The sequence below is a fragment of the Staurois parvus genome, unplaced genomic scaffold (assembly GCF_062004578.1).
Source record: "Staurois parvus isolate SC_StPar_1 unplaced genomic scaffold, SC_StPar_1.0 ptg000154l, whole genome shotgun sequence".
NCBI classification, from domain to species: Eukaryota; Metazoa; Chordata; class Amphibia; order Anura; family Ranidae; genus Staurois; species Staurois parvus.
In genome coordinates this window covers 7,964,246-7,971,133 of record NW_028317950.1, presented here as the reverse complement: position 1 = coordinate 7,971,133, position 6,888 = coordinate 7,964,246, and positions in this window count along the sequence as shown.

Here is a 6,888-nt window from a genome sequence, read left to right as displayed (position 1 = left end):
TTTTGGAATTAATTTACAAATATATGTAAAAAAAAATGTAAAATTACTTTTTTATATGTTAAAAAAAATCTGAAGAATATATTTAACACAAATATATTTTAAAAAATATACCATATTTTTCGCTCCATAAGACACACCTGACCAGAAGACGCGCCTAGGTTATAGAGGTGAAAGACAAGAAAAAAATATTCTGAACCAATGGACTGCAGACACAGTACAGGAGATGACCAGAGACTGCAGACATAGTACAGGAGATGACCAGAGACTGCAGACATAGTACAGGAGATGACCAGAGACTGTGGACATAGTACAGGAGGTGACCAGAGACTGTGGACGTAGTACAGGAGGTGACCAGAGACTGCGGACATAGTACAGGAGATGACCAGAGACTGTGGACAGAGTACAGGAGATGACCAGAGACTGCAGACATAGTACAGGAGATGACCAGAGACTGCGGACATAGTACAGGAGATGACCAGAGACTGCGGACACAGTACAGGAGATGACCAGAGACTGCGGACACAGTACAGGGGATGACCAGGGACTGCGGACATACTACAGGAGATGACCAGAGACTGCGGACACAGTACAGGGGATGACCAGAGACTGCGGACACAGTACAGGAGATGACCAGAGACTGCGGACACAGTACAGGAGATGACCAGAGACTGTGGACGTAGTACAGGAGGTGACCAGAGACTGCGGACATAGTACAGGAGATGACCAGAGACTGCGGACACAGTACAGGGGATGACCAGAGACTGCGGACATAGTACAGGGGATGACCAGAGACTGCGGACACAGTACAGGGGATGACCAGAGACTGCGGACATAGTACAGGAGATGACCAGAGACTGCGGACAGAATACAGGAGATGACCAGAGACTGCGGACACAGTACAGGAGATGACCAGAGACTGCGGACACAGTACAGGAGATGACCAGAGACTGCGGACACAGTACAGGAGATGACCAGAGACTGCGGACACAGTACAGGAGATGATCAGAGACTGCGGACACAGTACAGGAGATGACCAGAGACTGTGGACACAGTACAGGAGATGACCAGAGACTGCGGACACAGTACAAGGGATGACCAGAGACTGCGGACCTTTGGGGAGGGAGGGGGAGCGGGCACCTGAATTTGACAGATGTCCTCCCTTTAGTGTGGGCACCCGGCTGACAGTCGGGTGCCCACTGCGCATGCGCAAGACGCACATCGCTTTGTGAATGGCCCGGCGTCTTCTTGGACCTGTCATGTGTCCCAGAAGACGCCAAGCCATTCACAAAGCACAGCGCTTCTCGCGCATGCGCAGCGGGCACCTGGCTGTCACAGCCGGGTGCGCACACTAAAGATGCTGGTGCAGGAAGACTGTACAGCGCTGGACCGAGGAACAAGTAAGGTCCTGCTGCAGAGAAGAGCAGAGCGGCCAGCCCGGTATTCTGACATGGTGGTGGCGGCGGAAATACCGGACCGGCTGCTGCATATTCGCTCCATAAGACACACTGACATTTTCCCCCCTTTTTTGGCGGGAAAATAGTGCGTCTTATAAAGCGAAAAAAAAAATATTTTTAAAATATATTCTTCAGATTTTTTTGTAGCATATAAAAAATTATTTTTATTTTTAAATATATATATATATATATATATAATGTATTTTGTAATAAAAACACATTTCAACATGCAGTATATATATATACATATATATTTAAAAAAGTCAGCCCCCCCCTTTACTTTTTCTCCCCCCTCTACCATGCAAGTGCACCCAGGCCATCATATAGGACGCACTTACTTTATCCAGTATACCGCATACTATATATTGAATAAAAATATATTTCATCAATCTTCATTTATTAATCCTTACATACCATCATATTAAAAATGTATAAACCTAAAAAAGTTAGCCCCCCCCCTCTACCAATTCGCCCCACTCTACCATGCAAGTGCACCCAGGCCATCATATAGGACGCACTTACTTTATGCAGTATACCGCATACTATATATTGAATAAAAATATATTTCAGCAATCTTTATTATTTATTGATTAATTCTTACTTATCATCATATTAAAAATGTATAAACCTAAAAAGTTAACTAGATCATAGTTGCAATGCATTCCTTTGAAACAATTAGCATTTTTTAATTACCGGTATATCTTTTATTAAATTTTTCATGACAAAACTCAACGATTTAAAATATTAATCCAAAATACAAACATTTCACCTAAATTTTCAACCCCATCTCCCCCACCCAACCACACCTCAACCTACTCCAGTCCATATAACTCTTCCCGTCTCTTTCCATCATTCCAGCCCATATCCCTTCTCTTTGATCATCTCTTCCTGTGCTTCCTCTTCTTTCTATTCTTTCTTTCTCTCCAACCTTTCTTTTCCCCTTTCCTATTGCTATGGCCCTCCAGACGTTCCATTCAATTCTCCTGCCTCCAACCACCTGGGACTCCCACCACTTCCATATATTTTTTTAGATGTCTTGAAACAATTTGCATTTGATCATTTCTTGCAGTCTTTATGCTACTATGATTCTACAACTTCATTAAAAAATGAACAGGACTTGTCTAACTTGTTCAACTTATTTTTTTAACCAAAATTGTTATGAATTAGGTTGTTTAACCACTCGCCTACAGAGCACTTATACCCCCTTCCTGTCCAGGCCAATTTCCAGCTTTCAGCGCTGTCACACTTTGAATGACAATTGCGCGGTCATGCAACACTGTACCCATATGAAATTTTTATCATTTGTTTGTGACAGAGCTTTATTTTGGTGGTATTTAATCACCTCTGGGTTTTTCATTTTTTCTTAAACAAACCAAAAACCGCTGAAGATTTTGAAAAAAAAAATGTGCGCTAATGAGGCTGCAGTGATGGGCACTGATAGGTGGCACTGATGGGCACTGATGAGGAGGCTCTGGTAGGTGGCACTGATGGGCATTGACAGGCATCACTGATGGGAACTGATAGGCAGCACTGATATATGGCACTGTTAGGCGGCACTGACTGGCACTGTTAGGCGGCACTGACTGGCACTGTTAGGCGGCACTGACTGGCACTGTTAGGCGGCACTGACTGACACTGATAGGAGGCACTGACGGGCACTGATAGTTGGCACTGATGCACACTGATATGTGGCACTAACTGACACTGATAGGTGGCACTGACTGGCACTGATAGGTGGCACTGATTGGCAGCACTGATTGGCATTGATAGGTGGCACTGATGGGTGACACTGAAAGGCAGCTCAGATGGGCACTGATATGTGGCATTGATGTGCACTGGTAGGCACTGATATGTGGCATTGATGTGGCACTGGCACGTGGCACTGTTCAGCACTGGCAGCTGGCCCTGATGGACACTGACAGGTGGCACTTCTGGGGCCACACTGATCATCAGGGCACACTGATCATCAGTGCCCTGATGATCAGTGTACATGTCCCCTCCGAGGAATGCCGATTACCGGCTCTCCTCTCCTCTCGAGCTGTCAGCGTGACAGCTCGTGAGGAGAGAAATGCTGATAACTGGCATTTCCCTATTTACATGCAATCAGCTGTGATTGGACACAGCTGATCACATGACCGAGCCGACATCTTCGGCTCTCTCCGTAGATCGGTGATCGCCGCACTGTGCGCTCCAAGAGCCGTGCACGCGCGGTGAGAACGGGAGGACGTCATATGACGTCCTCCCAGAACGAGAGAACCACCTTGCGCCCGTCATTGGACTATATGGCGGGCGGGAGGTGGTTAACCCCTTGATGCCGACGTAACGCAAATATGCGGCCTCACAAAACTGGGCTTTTTCTGTGGGGCCAGATATTTTCGTACCTGTCTGTGTGCTGGCAGCATGCCACACTGCACTGTGTCACTGAGAGCCCCGGGTCCCGTTCTAACGATCGGGACCCGGGACTCCCGATTCCAGGTCACATGATCACTGTGATAGCCTCCGATTGGCTATCACAGTGATCAGTCACTGTACAGCTTGGGCCCCTTGTTTTTTTCCTCTCTCTCTATGAATGGAGGAAAGAGATACATTGTATCTCTCTAACTCCTGGCATAGAGAGGAAAAAATGTTTGTTAAAAGAAAAAAAAAGATAAACAAATAAAAAAAGAAAAGAAAAAATACCTAGATCAAGGTTTGTTCAGTGCCAGGGTAAGTGTTTGGGTCAAGGTCAGGATCAAAGTTCAAGCTCAAAGGTCAGGATTTTTTTTAAATAAAAAAAATTGGTATTAGTGTCAGTTAGTGTCAGTGTCAGTGTGTTTTAGGTAAACAAGAAACAAAATGCGCACTGTTATTTCTGGGCTGTACTACAGGTACAAACAACAAATAACATACACATATATGGTATCGCTGCGATCGTCAAGAGCTGGAAAATGTATTTTGGGTTGTTCTGTGTTGGTAGGTTATAGTAGTAACAAGAAACACACAACTAAATTTAAAAAATAATTTATTTTTTTTTTTACTATTTTGGCCCAGTTTTCCTTTGATTATAACAAAACATCAGAAGATATCCATTACCATTTACCACCAAATGAAAGCCCAATTTGTCCTGAAAAAAACAAGTTATAATTCACCTGGATGTACAAAGTAGTTGCGACGCTATGTACAGTTTTACTAACACATGTCAACGTTGCAAAATTGTGCTTAGCCATTTAGATTTGTTTTGCCCTTAGGCGTGAAGGGGTTATTTATAAAGCCGACCAGAATATTAAAATCATTTAACTATCAAAACCTCATATTACCATCCGCTCTCTAAACACCCCTGTAGAAAATGAAATATGAAAGGACAGAGTCACGTGACGAGAGGCTGAAGTCCTACACAGAAGCAGTGTGTGAATCCTGCTGAATTTGCCTGCATTGAATTTGATCAAACTCATTCCGTATTACAGAGGACAGATTTCCTGTTTGGGATTCATCAGCGTACCATTATTTTATTCCCACTCGAAAGGTTGAAAGCTAAAGATTAATATTTACTTTGCAAAAATGGCCTCATAAGTAAATTTACTTATCATACTGATAAAATAAAACCGTGCCCTATGGAGATGAACTTTCCAGGGCATGAGATGGATTAAATAAGAAACTGTTTTAATAATGGATAAACAAAGAAAGGATTTATATGGCCTGTAGTTTATTTCTTCTAACTCTTCGCCCTCATGCACACTGGACAATTTGATAACGCTGGTAAAGTTAGCTGTGTAAAGTCACTTTTTTAGCGTTTTTGCATTAGCGTTTAGTGGCGTTTTGCCACGATTAGCAAAACGGCAGAAAAATTTTTTGGGGTCAAAAAAAGTCCAAAAACGCTGGTTTGTGGCGTTTTACCACGTTTGCTGCATTTTTCAGCATTAGAGCGTTTTTATAGATAAAAAACTCCTCTAGAAACCACTAGTCCTGGGTTTTTTCCCAGCCAGAAAACATTGATTACAGTCTATATGTGCATGGCCACATAGGATAACATGCTGGGGGTTTACTGGCTGTAGAAAAAACGTCAAAAGTCAAAAACTGCCGCTGTAACGTCCAGTGTGCATGAGGACTAATGCAGGCCATACATGGGAAAACGTTGTTCGCTCGGTAATCCGATGGTGCCATCAATGATTTTGAAAATCGGCCGACCAAGTCATAAAGTTCACCCCATATAACAGGCAAAACGTCTGTTCCTTCCAGGTCACAGCTCATGCGCATATTTTTTTCGGAAAAACGATCGTGCGATTTGACCATTATTGAGTTGAAAATTGGTAATTTTTTATGAATTTTTAAAATGCCGATCATCAAAAAGGGGGTGAACCATGAAAATTGGCCGGTGCCATTGACCCACTAACAGGGCGAAAATCAGCCAATTATTCTTAGGTCTGATCTTCGTATGAAAAATCAGTCGAATTTTGGCCCATGTATGGCTGGCATTAGATCAGCCAAAGAGAACAGCATCGCTCCAGATCTTAAACAACCCTTGTCCTTCACTGAAGTGCTGGGTGCCAACCAAGGAGCCCATTCTCACTCCGAATCAGGGACGGACTGACCATTTGGAAACTCGGGCACTGCCCAAGGGCCCGGGGTCAGTAGGGGGCCCCATGAGATGCCCCTGGTACCTTTTTCATAGGCTTTTTTGAGTTTGGGCAAGGACACAGGGGCCCCATGATCCCCTATTGCCCGGGGGCCCCATGAGTTGTCAGTCCGCCCCTGCTCCGAATACTATGACTACGATAAATCAAAGACTGCACACTGATGGCAATCACTGCTAGATAAAATGCTATGTTTATCTCTTCAATTGGATTGAAACGCGTCAGCGGCAATGGTTCCTGGGCTTATGTCTCTCTGGAACCACAACAGACAGTGGCTGGAAAGGTGTAGATGTATGAAGCCCCACACAAATACCAGCTTTTTAACCACTTCCCGACCGCCCTATAGCAGAACTACCGCTATAGGGCAGCAGGGCTGTGCAAAATCATGCATATATACGTGATTTTGTATTCCCGTGTAGGGGCGTGCGCACTGCCCTACCCACGCCGCCATTGGCGGCTACAGCTGTCGATCACCGGCCAGAGATTCCCCGCCGGCACCCAGTAATCACCGAGGAACAGTGACAGGGGAGCGTTCTCTATGTAAACAATCCAGATCTCTTCCCTGTATTAGCATAGCAGAGCAATACAAAGCAGCATGCTTACACAGTAAAACACACACAGCACACATATTAAAACACCACACAGTTAACCCTTTGATCACCCCAGATGTTAACCTCTTCCTGCCCAGTGTCTTTAGTACAGTGTCAGTGCTTTTTATTAGCACAGATCACTGTATTAGTGTCATTGGGATGTCAGTGACAGTTAGTTCCACCCCCCCCCCCCCCCCAGATTGTCTGCTACGGTCCCGTAGTCCTTCTATAAGT